This window comes from Cnephaeus nilssonii, assembly GCF_951640355.1.
Source record: "Cnephaeus nilssonii genome assembly, chromosome: 6".
Classification (NCBI taxonomy): Eukaryota; Metazoa; Chordata; class Mammalia; order Chiroptera; family Vespertilionidae; genus Cnephaeus; species Cnephaeus nilssonii.
In genome coordinates this window covers 94,267,609-94,284,223 of record NC_137077.1, presented here as the reverse complement: position 1 = coordinate 94,284,223, position 16,615 = coordinate 94,267,609, and the positions used below count along the sequence as shown (strand labels likewise).

General features: G+C 38.9%; 1 pseudogene across 1 annotated transcript; it reads left to right on the top strand.

Moving 5' to 3' along the window:
* The first annotated feature begins 7,164 nt into the window (after window positions 1–7,164).
* On the top strand, window positions 7,165–16,027 carry LOC307101119 (small ribosomal subunit protein eS6-like; annotated as a pseudogene). The gene is made up of 2 exons: window positions 7,165–7,809; window positions 15,965–16,027. The product of its transcript is annotated as a small ribosomal subunit protein eS6-like (transcript).
* The last annotated feature ends 588 nt before the right edge of the window (window positions 16,028–16,615 follow it).

Below are 16,615 nucleotides of genomic sequence, written 5' to 3'. Positions count from 1 at the left end.
ATCCGAGACCCCTTGGGGGATGTCGGAGAGCCGGTTTTAGCCTGATCCCCGCAGGCCAAACCAAGCGACCCACCAGTGCACGAATCCATGCATCGGGCCTCTAGTAGATCAATAAAACAGAATAGAGAGTCAAGAAATAAACCAATGCCTTTATATCGATTAATATTTGACAAAGAAGGCAAAAACATATAATGGGTTGAAGATAGTCTATTTAATAAATGGTGCTGGAAAAATTGGATAGATACATGTAAAAAGTGAAACTAGACCACCTTCTTACACCATGCACAAGAATAAACTCAAAATGGATTAAAGACTTAAATATTAGACTTGAAACCATAAAAATTCTAGAAGAAAATACAGGCAGTAAAATCTTGGGCATTTCTCACAGCAGTATTTTTTCTGGCACATTGCCTCAGGCAAGGGAAACAAAGAAAAATAAATAAACGAATGGGACTACATCAAGCTAAAAAGTTTTTGCACAGCAAAGGAAACCATCAATAAAAGTAAAAGACAACCCACTGAATGAAAAAACATATTCACCACTTACTCACCACTGATATATCTGATAAGGGGCCACTGTCCAAAATTTATAAAGAACATATAAAACTCAACATCAAAAGTACAAAGCAATTAAGAAATGGGCAAAGGACCTGAATAGATACTTCTCCAAGGAGAACATACAGATGGCTAATAGACATATGAAAAGATGCTTAATGTTGCTAATCATCAGAGAAATGCAAATTAAAACCACAATGAGATATCACCTCACATCTGTCAGAATGGCTATCCTATATAATAAAAGGCTAATATGCAAATTGTCCCCTTGACTGGGAGTTCAACTAGGGGGAGGGGCCGGCCTGCCAACTGCCCATGGCCCCTCCCCTCAGCCGTCCCGGCCCATCGGGGCAGGCCAGCCAGACCCCACCTGTGCACAAATTTGTGCACCGGGCCTCTACTCATCAATAAATCAACAAACAACAAGTGTTGACAAGGATGTGGAGAAAAGGGAACCCTCTTGCACTGTTGATGGGAAAGTAAATTGGTGTAGCCACTGTGGAAAGCAGTATGGAGTTTCCTCAAAAAATTAAAAATGGAACTGCCTTATGACCCAGTGATTCCACTTCTGGAAATATTTCTAAATAAACCCAAAGCATTAATTCCAATGAATATATGAACTTCTTTGTTAACTGCAGCATCCTCTCTAATAAAAGAGTAATATGCAAATTAACCATCACTCCGCTACATAAGCCAGGATTTGGAAGCAGCCCAAGTGTCCATCAGTAGATGATTGGATAAAAAAGCTGTGGTATATTTACACAATAGAATACTACTCAGCTATAGAAAAGAAGGAAATATTACTCTTTGCAACAGCCTGGATGACCAGAAGATCATATGCTAAGTGAAATAAGCCAGAGAATGACAAATACCATATGATTTCACTCATATGTAGAATCTGATGAACAAAATAACAAAACAAACAAACAAACAAATGGAAACAGACTCAGAGAACAGAGGTGAAGGGGTTTTCCTGGCTGGGTGAAAAAGGTGAAGGGGTTAAACAAACAAACAAAAACCTCATAGACACAGACAATAGCATAGTGATTACCAGGGGGGAAGAGGTGTGAGGGGAGGTAGGAGAGGTTATAGAGGGGATAAATGGTGATGGAAGGAGACTTCACTTGGGGTGGTGAACACAGAATATAATATACAGATAATGTATTATAGAATTGTACACCTGACCTATGAAATTTTATTAACCAAGATCACCTCCAATAAAGTCAATCTATAATAATAAAAGTGTAATATGCTAATTAGACCAGACAGCTGAATGACCTTCTGGATGTCATTCTGGACTAAGCCGTGGTGGCAGGGCCAAGGCAGAGGCAGTTAGGGGTGATCAGGCAGGCAGGCAAGCAGTTAGGGGCAATCAGGCAGGCAAGCAGAGGTGGTTAGGGGTGATCAGGCAGGCAGGCAGAGGTGGTTAGGGGTTATCAGGCAGGCAGGCAGGCAAGCAGTTAAGAGTGATGAGGCAGGCAGGCAGAGTGGTTAGGGGCAACGAGGCAGGCAGGCAAGCAGTTAGGGGCGATGAGGCAGACAGGCAGAGTAGTTAGGGGTGATCAAGCAGGCAGGTGAACAGTTAGAGGTGATCAGGCAGGCAGCAGGCAGGCAGGCGAGCAGTTAGGGGTGATCAGGCAGGGAGGCGAGTGGTTAGGGGCGATGAGGCAGGCAGGAAGAGTGGTTAGGGGCGATCAGGCAGGCAGGCAGGTGAGCGATTAGGAGCCAGTGGTCCCAGGTTGCGAGAGGGATGTCCGACTGCCAGTTTAGGCCCGATCCTGCAGGGATCTCTGCAGGATCGGGTCTAAACCGGTAGTTGGACAATCCCCCGAGGGGTCCCAGCTTGCGAGAGGGTGCAGGCTGGGCTGAGGAATCCTCCCCCACCCCTACCCCCTGCCCCATGCATTAATTTCGTGCACTGGGCCTCTAGTAAAAAATAAAGATGGTTTATGAAAAAAAAAATCTATGGAGAGTCTCCTCTTTCTGAGTCAGGTGGACAGGCACAGTGCTAGCAGCAAACACCACATATTTATAAAACTTCTAGGCACTTCTTAAGGCAAACAAACAAAAAATGCACGTTTCAGAACAATGTGCATAGGATCCATTTTTCATAAAACCACAGCAAAAATGTTCATGTATTTTTATACAAGTGTGAAGGTATAGAAGGCTAGCTAAACTGTTCCTATTGATTACCTGATCAGAAATGGAGGCAGATGAGGGGAAATTATTTTTTCTTTATAAATCTCCATTATTGTTATAAGAAATAAACATTACTTTAAAGAATTATGTAGAAAAAAAGGTCTTGCTATTCTCTATCACTGCACCATGCTCAGTTCTTTCTTAGCTTGTCACATCCTGTAATTTTTGTTGCTTTACCTATAAAATTTGTTGCACCATTTGTAAGATACATGCAGCCAGAGATTGTATCGATTTTACTCACTATTACATGCCATTGTCTAGTGCAGTTCTTGGCATACAGAAGGTGCCAAATAAATGAGTACATGCAAACTAGTATGAACACTTAATATTGAAAAAGAAAGATACATACATGCGAGTCTAAGACAGGTCATGGAATTGACCAAATAAATTTCATCCTAGTTCAAGCACTTAATTGCTGTTTGAGCATGGGAATCTTCCTTAATCCATTCAAACTTGATTTTTTAATGAATAAATGTAAAGGAAACCACACACTGCAGAATTGTCATTTTTGTTGTTTTTGATGGTGAAAGCTAGAATCTGCATGCAATGCTTACTGTGTGCTAAGAATCTTGCAACACTCTAAATGGATTATCTCATTGAAACCTCATGGGAATACGGGTAAGTAGGTATTTTCTCCATTTTCATAAATGAGGAAGTCAGGGCACAGAGAATATTAAAGACATTATGACTGGTACCAAACAGGCGTTTAATAAACTATAGGTATTAACAGTAGACCCTATATGACAAATAAGTGATATTTTAAGACATTGATGTTAAGGCAATTCAGAATCAAATCAGTATTTATGATTACTAACTTATAACGCTGCTGCTATTTTAAGATGGCAACAACAAAACATTTCAAAACTATAAGCACATGAGTAGATTAAAAACTTGTTAAGTGATCTAACTATGAAGCCTCTAATGCCATGTAAAGGAGCAAAAGTATCCTTTTTAAATTAGGGTATTAACTGTTTTGAAACACAGGCTGCAAAAATCTTCCCCATTTTGCATAACAAAATGCAATCACTCCAGTTTGAAACATTTGCCTGTAAGATTTTGAGCTAAAACATTGCAGTATTTTTGCTAATATGGTTGAAACCAACCCAGTAGACAATCAAAAGTAAACCTCTCTCCTTTCATTCTTTGAATAAAAAAGGAAACAAATAAATACTAATGTGACAATCTAAATTATGTTGAATGGGATTAGAATCTCAAAAGTATAGAACAGAAATTTAACAGGCAAATAAATGTAGCATATGATGTGCACATATAAATGTCTTGCTTTAGCATTTCCTTTTTCATTAAAATCCCAAATGATGCAAGAAGTTGAATCTTATAGCTCCAAATCACAAAGGTTAGTAAAAGGAAGTCTGGTAAATGCTTTTAAAGTTTCCTTAATTACTAATTTTTCAATGCCACAAAATGCCTGTTTCTGCAAAATTACATGCTCACACTGTGGAACATCAGGTAAATACAAAATCGTGTTCCTTCACATAAAAGACCATAATACTGACCAGATGGTGTATGCACAATTAAATTGATTTTTAATAAGGAATTCTTGGCACAATAGAATGTAATCGCTCCAAATTGTGTCAAGGACTACTTACATTTTTTTTTATAGTTCAAGGCTTAGACTCTTCAGCCAAAATCCTGTGCTGTGGTGTTGGGGGACCAAATAGCTCTGGAGACCAGTAATGAAATAATGAGCCTTTCATCTGGAGGTCATTGGTTAGGCTCTGCTATCGTTCATTAATGACACAGTTGTTTCCAACCTCCTGGTGTTGGAACAGTGGCAGGGGGTTTATTATAGAAAGGGTAGCAGAAATATGTATAAGATCACTTCATTTATGGACAGGACCTATGGCAAATATTTGAGAACATGTGTTTTATAAGCAATAAAGTAATGTTCTTAACATATTGACAGTAAGATTTAAAGCCTCGCTCCACAGACCAGGGCCATAAGAAGGCAGCAGAATTTTCATGCTGTCTCTCCACCCACATCAGCCACATGGTGCCTGTAGCCTGGGCTAGGTGTGACATTTCTTCTTATTTTCTTGTTCTGAAAAGGTCTGTCCATTGTCTCAGAGGAGAATTATAAAAAAGAATAATTATTATTTTATGATTCAGTTATTGAACTATTTACTATGACTCTGCTTCAAATTATGCTCTGTGCTATGAAAGTGAAGCAGATACCATCTTCGCTCTTAAACAATTCAGTCTGTTTGGGGACAGGCTTGGGATAAATCAGAGGTCTGGAAAAGTTCTTTGGGGACATAACAGAGAGAGACGTGGGTTCTGTCTATAGGAGTCACCGTGGCTTTTCCAAAGGTGGTAGGCATTGGGCTGGATGTTGAAGTATCATATTCCATTCATCAATTTGGTGGTGGTGTAGGGGGGAAGAGGCATTAAATGTATTTGAAACACCTTGCACGTAATTGTAGCAGATGTGAATTTCCAGGTGGCTAGAATAAGAAAAATGAAGTGACAGGAGAGGACTGGGTTCATACTGTGAAGGATACTGGACAGGTGTTCTTCAAATATGTGAACAGCTATGCATAAATGCCTCAGAGAAATTTGAAAAACTACAAACCTAAATATCTAAAAAAAAGTCTCAATATACTTTTATTTATTTCATTGTGGTAAAATTTGCCATTTTAACCATTAAATTGTATAATTCCATAGCATTAAGTCCACTCACATTGTTGTAACCACCACCACCATCCATCTCCAAACTTTTTCATCATCCCAAACTGAACCTGTTCCTATAAACAATAACTTTCCATTCCCCCTTCCTATGTCCCTGGTAACCACTTTCTACTTGTAGTGTCTACAAATTTATATATTCTAGTTACTTTATACAACTGGAATAATGCAATAATTGCCCCTTTGTGTCTATCTTATATCTCTTAGCATAATGTTTTCAAGGTTCATCCATGTTGTAGAAATTATAAGAATTTCATTCCTTTTTAAGGTTGAATAATATTTCATTGAAAGTATATATCACATTTTACTTATCCATTCATCCATTGATGAACACTTAGGTTGTTTCTACCTTTTGGCTACTGTGAACATTGGTGTCCAAATACCTGTTTGAGTTCTTGCTTTCAATACTTTTGGGTATACATCCAGAGGTGGGATTGCTCGTTATTATATGTAATTCTATGTTTAACTTTATTAGAAACCTCCATACTGTTTTCCACAACAGCTGCACTATTTTACTTTCCCACCAGCAAAGCACAAACATTCCAGTTTCTCTACATTCTCACCAACACTTATTTTCGATTAAAAAGAAAAAAGAAGCCATCTTAATAGGAGTGAATTGATATCTTTCTCATTGTGGTCCTAATTTGCAATTTCCTAATGTTTTAAAATCGTGATCTGCTTTTCATGTGGTTATTGGCTATCTGTATATCATCTTTGGAGAAGTGTCTTTTCAAGTCCTTTATTGATTTTTAAATTGGGTTTTCTTGTTATTGAGCTGTAGTTCTTTTTGTATTCTGGAGATTGATCCCTTATCAGATATATCATTTACAAATATTTTTCCCAGTCTGTGGGTTGTCTCTTCACTCTGTTGACAGTATCTTCTGATGCACAAAATTTTTAATTTGGAAAAGTACAATTTATCTACATTATCTGTGCTTTTGGTGTCATATTCAAAAAAATCATTGCCAAATCCAATATCATGTTTTCACCTTATATTTTCTTCTAAGAGTTTTAAAGTTTTAGCTATCATATTTAGGGCTTTGATCCATTATAAATTGATATTTCTATATGCCACATTATAAGAGTACAATTTCTTTTTTTGCATGTAGATACCCAGTTTTCTCCACAACATCTGTTGGAAAGATGGTCCTTTCCCATTGAAGGGTCTTAGCACCCTTGTTGAGAATCATTTGGCCATAAATACAATGGTTTATATCTGGGCTCTCTACTCTATGCCATTGGACTATATGCCTGTCTTTGTGCCAGTACCACATGTTTTAATCACTGTAGCTTTGTAGCAAGTTTTGAAATCAGGAAGTGTGATTCTTTCACCTTCATTCATCCTTTTCAAGATTGCTTGGCTATTGGAGGTCCCTTAAAATTCCACAAGAATTTTATGGTAAGTTTTTCTACATCAATAAGTATTATTGAAATTTTATAAGGATTGCATTAATCCTGTAGATTGCTTTAGTTTCAATATATTTTTAAGGTAATGTAAACTTTTAATGATAAGGTTAAATAATTGCAAAGAATATAATTCCTGGCCTGTTGTAAATATTGACATTTTAAAACAAATTTATATCATTCCTTCTATGTAGTCAATGGATTCTGAGTACCGCAAGTGGATGCCCATCAGAATGCACTTTAAGAAATACATGAACACCTCTTTTCTGTGGTGCCTCAGAGCAGTCGGTCGGTTGCTTCAGGATGAGGCTGAACATTTCTTTCCCAGCCATTGGCTGCCAGAAACTCATTGAAGTGGACAATGAACACAAATTTTGTACCTTTTATGAGAAGCGTATGGCCACAAAAGCTGCTGCTGATGCTCTGGGTGAATAATGGGAGGCTTAAGTGGTTTAAATCAGTGCTGGGAATGACAAGCAAGGTTTCCCCATAAAAGTGCGGCATCTTGACCCATGGCCATGTCCACCTGCTGCTAAATAAGGGGCATTCCTGTTACAGACCAAGGAGAAAGTGCAAATCTGTTCGGGGTTGCATTGTGGATGACAATCTCAGTGTTATCAATTTGGTTATTGTAAAAACAAAAAGGGAGAAAGATACTCCCGCTTTTACTGATGACTTCTGAGCCTTGTCAACTGGAGCCCAAAAGAGCTAGCAGGATCTGCAAACTTTTCAATCTCTCTAAAGAAGATGATATCCACCAATATGTTGTGAGAAAGCCCATAACAAAGAAGGTAAGGAATCTAGGACCAAAGCATCCAAGATTCAGCACCTTGTTATTCCATATGTCCTACAACACATCAGTGAATTGCTCTGAAGAAACAACATACTAAGAAAAGTAAGGAAGAGGCCACAGAATATGCTAAACTTTTGGCTAAGAGAATGAAGGAGGCAAAAAAAACCAAAAAACAACAACAACAACAAAAAAACCCACTCCAGGAACAGATTGCCAAGAGATGCAGGCTGTCCTCTCTGAGGGCTTCTACCTCTGAGTTCAGTAAAAAACATTTTTCTAAGAGTAACAGATAAATAGAAACAAACAAACATGAAAAAAAGAAATACATAAAGAAATATTTCTCCTGGTCAGAAAATTTACATCATTATTTTTATCTTGAACTTGTTTTATATTCCACTTGACCCAGATATAATTCAACCCAAACTTAATATATTTTGGTTTAAAATATGACCCTTTTATTGATCACCCTATCATACTTAACAAAAATAATTAATAGAAATTAAAATAAATTTTCTGTGGCTTAGAATTAAAATTAATTCTAGGTGCTAAAAATTATTTTAGATTGAGTTTTCATTATAAGTACTAGTGGTATACAATAGATAAAATAATAAATAAAATTTTAGTAGAAATACATCTTTTAATGAGGTATATGGAGCTGAGTCCTCCCTGGCCCATTAGTTCATGTAACTGTGGAAGAATATTGCCCACCAGAGGCCCGGTGCATGAAAATTCATGCACTGGAGTGGTGGGGGGGGGGGAGGGGGAGTCCCCTCAGCCTGGCCTGCCCCCTTTCACAGTCCAGGAGCCCTCAGGGGCGAGAGGCGACCTGGTGATCAGGGGAAGGTGACACCCCCATCACACCTCTGCTGCTGCTACTGCCGGCAGCGCAAGCCTCGGCCAACCCTGGTTACCTGAGCCTCGGTGGCCCTGGGCAGCTGGGCAGCCGCCATCTGAGGCTTGCCTGCGCCTCGGGCTGGCCCTGGGTGGCTGGGGGGCTGAGGGGACTGGGGCACTCTGGAGGCAGGCGCGCAGAGTGGCCTGGCGATGCCACGCACCTGCTGCCCCGGTGGGGTTGAGGGGACTTGGCGCCACCATCTTGTGGCTATGGGCGCCGCCATCTTTGAGGGCGTGGCAGTAAATTAGCATACTCCCTCCTTATTGGATGTGGGCGCTGCCATCTTTGTGAGGGTATGACGGTCAATTAGCATATTCCCTCTTTATTAGATAGGATTGCTAGAATTGAGATGGGGTTGAGTTTTATTCCTAGTCCTACTGCTAATTTCCATAGCTCCAAGTCCTAAGAAATCTCATTCACATGATAAATGAGAAGGTAAAATTTTGTTAGAGCAATATTCATCAATACTTTAAACCTCTGAGCCATGTACCAAAAAAATAATAAAATACTCTAGTAGTAAAGTTATTTGAAATCACCTATCTGCTGACATCTTGAGTAGGTCTTTTTCAGAGTTTTCTGAAAGCAAAGAAAAAGAAACCATTGACTTGAAAAGAATTTGTTAACTATTTATCAGAATAATCTACTTTCCCAATTTTTATGAAAGTATACCTAAAGACTGTACTAAGAAGTTTCAGATAACTTCAAATGATCCTGCTATGCTTTCACTTAGATGTGCCCTTCCCACCTAATACACTCAGAAAGGTTTTAATACATGATCGCTATTACATTATTGTTTGATAAAATAGTGTCCTCTTATCACATAGGCCTACCTTGCTCACATCATATTCTCTGTACATGAGGTTCTATGGGTATATGACAGTCACCCTATATCACATGCTTCAAGCATTTTTCCAAACCTGAGCTCATTCAAATTTTAGATTTCTGCCATAAAACCTAACTGGCAACACCTGTCTTCACTTTTAAAAAAATAAATCTTCACCCAAGGAAATGTTTATTGACTTTTTTTGGGGAGGTGGGAGAGAGGAGAGGGGAGAGAGAGAGAAAAACAGGAAAACATTAATGTGAGCGAGGAACATCAATGGGGTGCCTCTGGTATGTGCCCTGACCAGAGATTGAACCCACAATTTTTTGGTGTACAGGACAGACAACACTCCAACTAACTGAGCCACACTGGCTGGGGCATCTGTCTTCACTTTTTTACTAATAATTTAAATCAATAAAAAAAATTCTGACTTCAAATTTCAACTAAAATATACATGTTAGCCCAGCCAGCGTGACTCAGTGGTTGAGCATTGACATATGAGCCAGGAGGTCACAGATTCCCAGTCAGGGTACATGCCCGGGTTGTGGGCTCAGTCCCCAGTGTGTGGCGTGCAGGAGGCAGCCAATCAATGATTCTCTCTCATCATTGATGTTTCTATCTCTCTCTCCCTTCCTCCCTGAAATAAATAAAAATATATTTTTTTAAAAAAAAAGCCCTATCCAGTTTGGCTCAGTGGATAGAGCATCGGCCTGGGGATCGAAGGGTCTCGGGTTTGATTCTGGTCAAGGACACATACCTTGGTTTCAGGCTCCTCCCTGGCCTGGGCCCTGGAAAGGGAGCATGCAGGAGGCAACCAATTGATGTGTCTTGAATGAGGATTAAAAAAAATAATAATAAAATAAAATATACATATTAGTATATATGCCCATGATGACCATTTCATTTCTGAGCTTCCTTTCATAAAGATCAGTGGGATGAACAGAGCCTTTCCCGAATACTGTGTCTACAGGAAATAAAAACAGTTGCCTTTCGTGTTTCTTCCTGAGTCTCTCTGTGACAGTTCCTCAGGAGCGAGGTCTTATTGACCATTGTGTGGGGTTTTATTGTCTTATTTTTCTTTGGTTTGTATCTCTGAGATGTTTTGTGTTCCATGAAGCATGCCCCACAGTGAGACTCTGAGGTGTGTATCTTTGTTTTGTAAAGTAGGAGATGTTGAATTTCTCAATCTCTCTGTGAGAGATATAATTATACACTGAGTGGCCAGATTATTATGATCTCTGAATGCATAATAATCTGGCCACTCAGTGTATATCCTATATAATAAAAGGCTAATATGCAAATTGTCCCCTTGACCAGGAGTTCGACCAGCAGGCAGGCCGGCCAACTGCCCATGTCCCCTCCCCCTGGCCAGGCTGGCCGGACCCCACCCATGCACGAATTCATGCACCGGGCCTTTAAAATACACACACACACACACACACACACACACATACACACACACACACACACACACACTGAGTGGCCAGATTATTATGCGTTCAGAGATCATAATAATCTGGCCACTCAGTGTATACCTATTATCTATTTCTATATGTGAATATAAAATTCAGCAATTCCATTTTTAGTTATATGCCAAGAGAATTGAAAACATGTCTATATAAAAACTTGTATATGAATGTTCATAACAGTATTATTCATAATAGAAATAAGTGGAAACATCATAAATGACTATCAACTGACAAATGGATAAACAAAATGTAGTAGAACCATACAATGAAGCATTATTTTGCCACAAAAAGAAATGAAGTACTGCCCTAACCAGTTTGGCTCAGTGGATAGAGCGTCGGCCTGTGGACTGAAGGGTCCCAGGTTCGATTCTGGTCAAGGGCATGTACCTTAGTTGCGGGCACATCCCCAGTAGGGGGCGTGCAGGAGGCATCTGATCCATGTCTCTCTCTCATCGATGTTTCTAACTCTCTATCCCTCTCCCTTCCTCTCTGTAAAAAAATCAATAAAATATATTTAAAGAAAATAAATGAAGTACTAATAATATACTACAACATGAACAGACCCTTGAAATCCTTATGCTAAATGCCACAAAATGCCACATACTGTATGATTTCACTTATATGAAATGTCCAGAATAGATGAATCCATGGAGACAGAAAATGCATTAGAAATTGTCAGATGCTTTGCTGTTGGTGGTGGTAGTATGATCTGGAGTGACTGCTAACAGCTATGAGTTTTCTTTTTAGAGTAATGAAAGTGTTTTGAAATTATATAGTGGTGATAGTTGTATAAGTCTGTGAATGTAGTAAGATTCTTCAATTGTATACTTTTAAAGGAAAAATTTTATGGCATTTGAATTATATTTCAATAAAAAAAAACTTTGCTTTTAGCTCTCACCTCTCATTCCAATACCAGCTATTTATTTATCTACAGCTGCCTACCATCATTGGAACATCTCAAATTCTCCATACCTGCAGTAGTGTAGAAGAAATGCAAGACTGCCTGAGATAAGACTTCCATCACAGTCCTGATTCAACCCCTAAATAGCCATGTGACTTTAAGCAATCTACATAACCTTTCTTTATGTCATTATCCTTTGAAAAACAACTGAGTTGGGCTTGATAATTTCTATTGGATCTTTTGAATTAAAAATTATGCCATAATGTAGTAGATTTAGAGCACTTTACTGTGGAGGACTTCAAATGAAAATGCCTCAAAACTTCATTTTACACATGATACGGTTGGTTCAACATCTCAAACACCAAGTAATTAGCAGATAAGTTGACCTCTTACTCTATTAGAGAGAGAAGAGAATAGTTTTAACCTCCCCATCTATTTTCTTTGTAACCCCAAATCTCTGATGACAGGCATAGTAAAATCACCTTATATATTTTTCTGTTCATCCATATTCTCATTCTTTCTGGTTTCTTGGCTAATTCTTACTCAAGGTCTTGGTTCCATTTCCATCTCTTTCTATCATGCCCCAAATGTCCAGCCTCTACCAGAACTTTAGCTCTTTAGTCTCTTCCTATAAACAGATTGTCTTCCATAGATTAAAAGAAAGAAATACCATCCCTCTACTCCCTAAAAGTAAAGTTGTTTTCTTATTAAAAGAAATTTATACTTTTAGCTTCTATTTCCAGATCAACTGAGTCTTAGCCTCCACAACCAAACTCCAACCAGGACAGTATTGAAACTATTCTCTCTGACAGACTTCTCCCCACCTAATCATCAGATTTAATGACCATTATAAGTCCTCATTATCCCTCACCTCTTCGGAGCATAAGTAATGACCTTTCAAATTCATCTCTCTTTTGGCTGCTGTGATGTGATATGACACTTGTACTTCTCCAATTTTTAGTGTCACTCCTTTTTCATCCTTGCCATTTCCTTGTTGTGAGCCAGGCCCTTATATGGGAATACCAGGAGACTCAGTGCTGGGGCTGCACGTCTTCCCTTTCATCATTCCTCTACCAGGAGCTCATCTATTCCTGAAGCCCAGAAAGTCTCTTTATATAGATGACTTTCAAACTGCATTTATAAGTCCAACCTTCTTTTACTCACTGGCTACTGCCCATCTTCATCTTTGTGTATCACTGCAATATTTAAAAATAATGAATAGACTTTATGTTTTAGAACAGTTTTAAGTCTACAGAAAAATGAGCAGAAAGCACAGAGTTCCCATTACCACCCGTACAGACCCAAAGAGTTTCTCCTATTAACATCTTATATTAGTGTGGTACATCTGTTACAATTGATGAGTCAATACCGGTACATTATTATTAATCAAACTCCATAGTTCAGACTAGGGCTTACTCTTCATATTGTACAGTTCTATGAAATTTGACAAATGTAAGATGTCATGTATCCATCATCCCAGTATCATGCAGAATCATTTCACTGCCCTAAAAAGTCCTTGTGCTTTACCCTTCCTGATCGCTATCCCTGTAATCCCTGTAATTTTAACATCTAAAACCAACTTGTCAGTTCTGGTTCAAGATAGCAATGCAGGAGGATCCTGAACTCATTTCATCTCACATATACACCAAATCTATAGTTACATATGGAATAATTCTCACTGGAAAAAAACCCATACTAGTTGAGCAACTCCTACACCTTGGGCCAATGAGCAAAAACCCACATCGAAGCAGGTACGAGAGGAAGCTAAGACACAATCTCGCCATGAACTCCTCCACCCAGAGCCATCCACAAATGGGAGGGAACTCACAAACCCGAGCTTCTCCCTGAGGAGCAAGGATTCTTACCCTACATCTAACACCTGATATTTTAAGACCTGCCCCGGAGAAATAAGTTCCCCAAACACCTGTCTTTGAAAGCCAATGGGGCTTGCATCCAGGGGACTCAAAAGGCTATAGTGCACTGAGAAACAGTTCTTAAAGGGCTCACAGGTGGACTCACCTATCCCAGGACCCAGTGCAGAGGCAGCCACTGCAAAGTGCCCAGACTTTCTGTGGAAGAGGCTTATTTGGTTATATTAAATTGTCAACCAGAGGGGCAGGGATCTACTTTAACACACATTGAGGGGCCTAGTGAAATACCCTCCAGGGACGGAGTCTGGTAGGCACCATCTTTGCATCCTCCCTCTGCCATGTTGCAGAGCACTGGGATCTCCCGGCATGGAACTCATCCACACATCTGGTGCCCTGGTTTTTACATATAGTACCTTGGTATTTGTGGCTGCCGCCTAAGGGACACCCCTTGATCAACTGGCTCTGGTAGCCAGTGGGGCTTGTGTTCATGAGTTTAATGGGATGGTAGCAAAGAAAGAAACAGTTAGGAAATGGCCATCACCCCAGGGCTCAGTGAATAGGAAGCAGACAGAAACACCTATCCCCTGGTCTTCCCTTGAAAGGGAAGATTTGTGTACTTTAAAAGCTGCTGCCTGAATGTGTGGCTTCCAATCAGCCTGAATCTAGGTACTGAGATCCTTCCCTTTGGGATACTGACCAGTCTTGGCATACCTTCAGCTACTGGGGACCCCTAAAAATAAAGTAGGCTGCTTGGATAATTATAAAAGCTTGAGAGACAGCCAAAAGCTAGGGTAGGGTGAATGATAAGGTTCATTTCCTGCATGAGGCCACTCCTTCAAGACTGGGAGAGGTAGCTGGTTTTTCTAATGCACAGAAACCAACACAGACAGTCAAGGACAATAAAGAAACAGGAATCTGTTTCAAATGGAAGAAAAAAACTCAGAAAAAGACTTTAATGAAATAGAAATGAGTGACTTACCTGATAAAGAATTTAAAATACTGGTCATAAAGATACTCACTGAGCTTGGGAGAAGAATGAATGAATACAGTGAGAACTTTAACAAAGAGACAGAAAATATCAGAAAGTACCAAACAGAAGTCATGGAGCTGAAGAGTACAATAACTTCATTGAAAAACACAACAGAAAGGTTCAACAGCAGACTAGATGAGAAGAAAAGATCAGTGAACTTGAAGATAGGGCAATGGACCACACCCAAGCAGAGCAATAAAATCAACATGTCACTTTTCATCCAACCAGATTTCACTCACTATGCCCCCAGGTGAAGTCTTAAAATTTTGAGTTCAAGATTTCTTTTCTCTTTCTGTCACTCCCTTATTCATTCCCTTTGTGGTATCTTTTGTTTTCTTTGACTTCACTTTTCTTTGTTCCGTTCTACTATAAACTGTGAGATTCAGTTCAACCAGGGAATTTGCTGTACATATGTTTGTAGAGCAAGTAGCTCCAGAGTCTAAAATGAACCCTGTCTTTAACAAATGAATAATGTCCTCATATCCCATCACCAGGAGCCCGATCTTTCAATTTGTACTCTAAAGTAGCAAATGCTGTATTACAGTAAGTGCATGTTATTACAGTTTTGAGTTTAGAGTCTTTGCAATTTTTTTCACTTTCTTATAAGTATTAAGATATACCTATAGTGAATAAAGCAGTTCAGAAAAAAAACAGACAGCTACATTGGTAATCATTAAATACCTATGAACCTTCAAATCGATGTAAGAAGTTAATATTGTAAGAGCTGCAGCCTTCAACAAGACAGTAACTTAACTATTTCCACAGTTTCCATATTTCATGCCATGATGTGGCATTTTATAAACACTCTTTGTACTTAATTTCTGAAATGTCAGCATGGTTTTGAGTATGAAATATGTGTAGAAACTATCTATATGCATAGCTTTTGATTTCAAGTACACAGAGAGTTCCAGAGCAACCTTTAATTTTGAATAAATTATACTTATTACAGTTTTTTTTTCTGACCAAATGAAAGATATATTACCTCATTATCCTTAAATAAGGGTAAATAAGAAAAAGTAAGCTAACTCTTCAGTATCTATTTCTAAAGCAAAGTCAGAATTTGTAGGAAATGAAAAAAAGTATTTTAACAAAATCCTTAGCCATACATCTAAAATACATGAATGGAAAATTAACAATCAAGAAAACAAAAGCTGGCAATTGAATGTTTAATGTCAGCGAGTCAGATAACTTACATTCTGGACCTAAGAACTATTCATCATTGCTAAAATTCTGATGGCAGTGTCTAACTGTTTAACACCCCATATTTCTCCTAAACAAACCTCTTAAAACTCAGCTAACTTCTGCCTTTTCTTTATGCTAGACACCTCTTGGACAGGGCTATGGTTTTAAGTTCACAGAATCCATTTCTCTACACACCGAGTGAAGAAGTCATTTAGCAGGGCCATCAAATCCAGACTGTGGCAGCTGGGTAGCAAGGCCACATTAGGCTCTGAGTCTCTCTCCAGGAGGAACCTTTTCATAGTGAAGCAAAATGTCTAACTGCAACTGTCTCAAAAGAAAAAGAGAAAAAGTTCCTATTTAAAGATATTTTTAGCCCTGACTGGTTTGGCTCAGCGGGTAGAGCGTTGGCCTGCAGACTGAAGGGTCCCGGGTTCAATTCCTGTCAAGGGCATGTACCTTGGTTGCAGGCACATCCCCAGTAGGGGGCATGCAAGAGGCAGCTTATCGATGTTTCTCTCTCATGGATGTTTCTAACTCTCTATCCCTCTCCCTTCCTCTCTGTAAAAAATCAATAAAATACATTTTTTTTAAAAAGACATTTTTTAGACCTGGAATGTGTTTACAAAAAAGCTCTTGACAGTTTTTGTGACCCAATAATAATGAAGAAACTAACCTCTAGTCTTATAAATGTAGACATAATAATTTTTCTCTATTTAATTATTAGATCAGTAGAATAACAAAGCTACAAAACTCACATAAAATTGTTCAACATCATAGAAAATTAAACTCC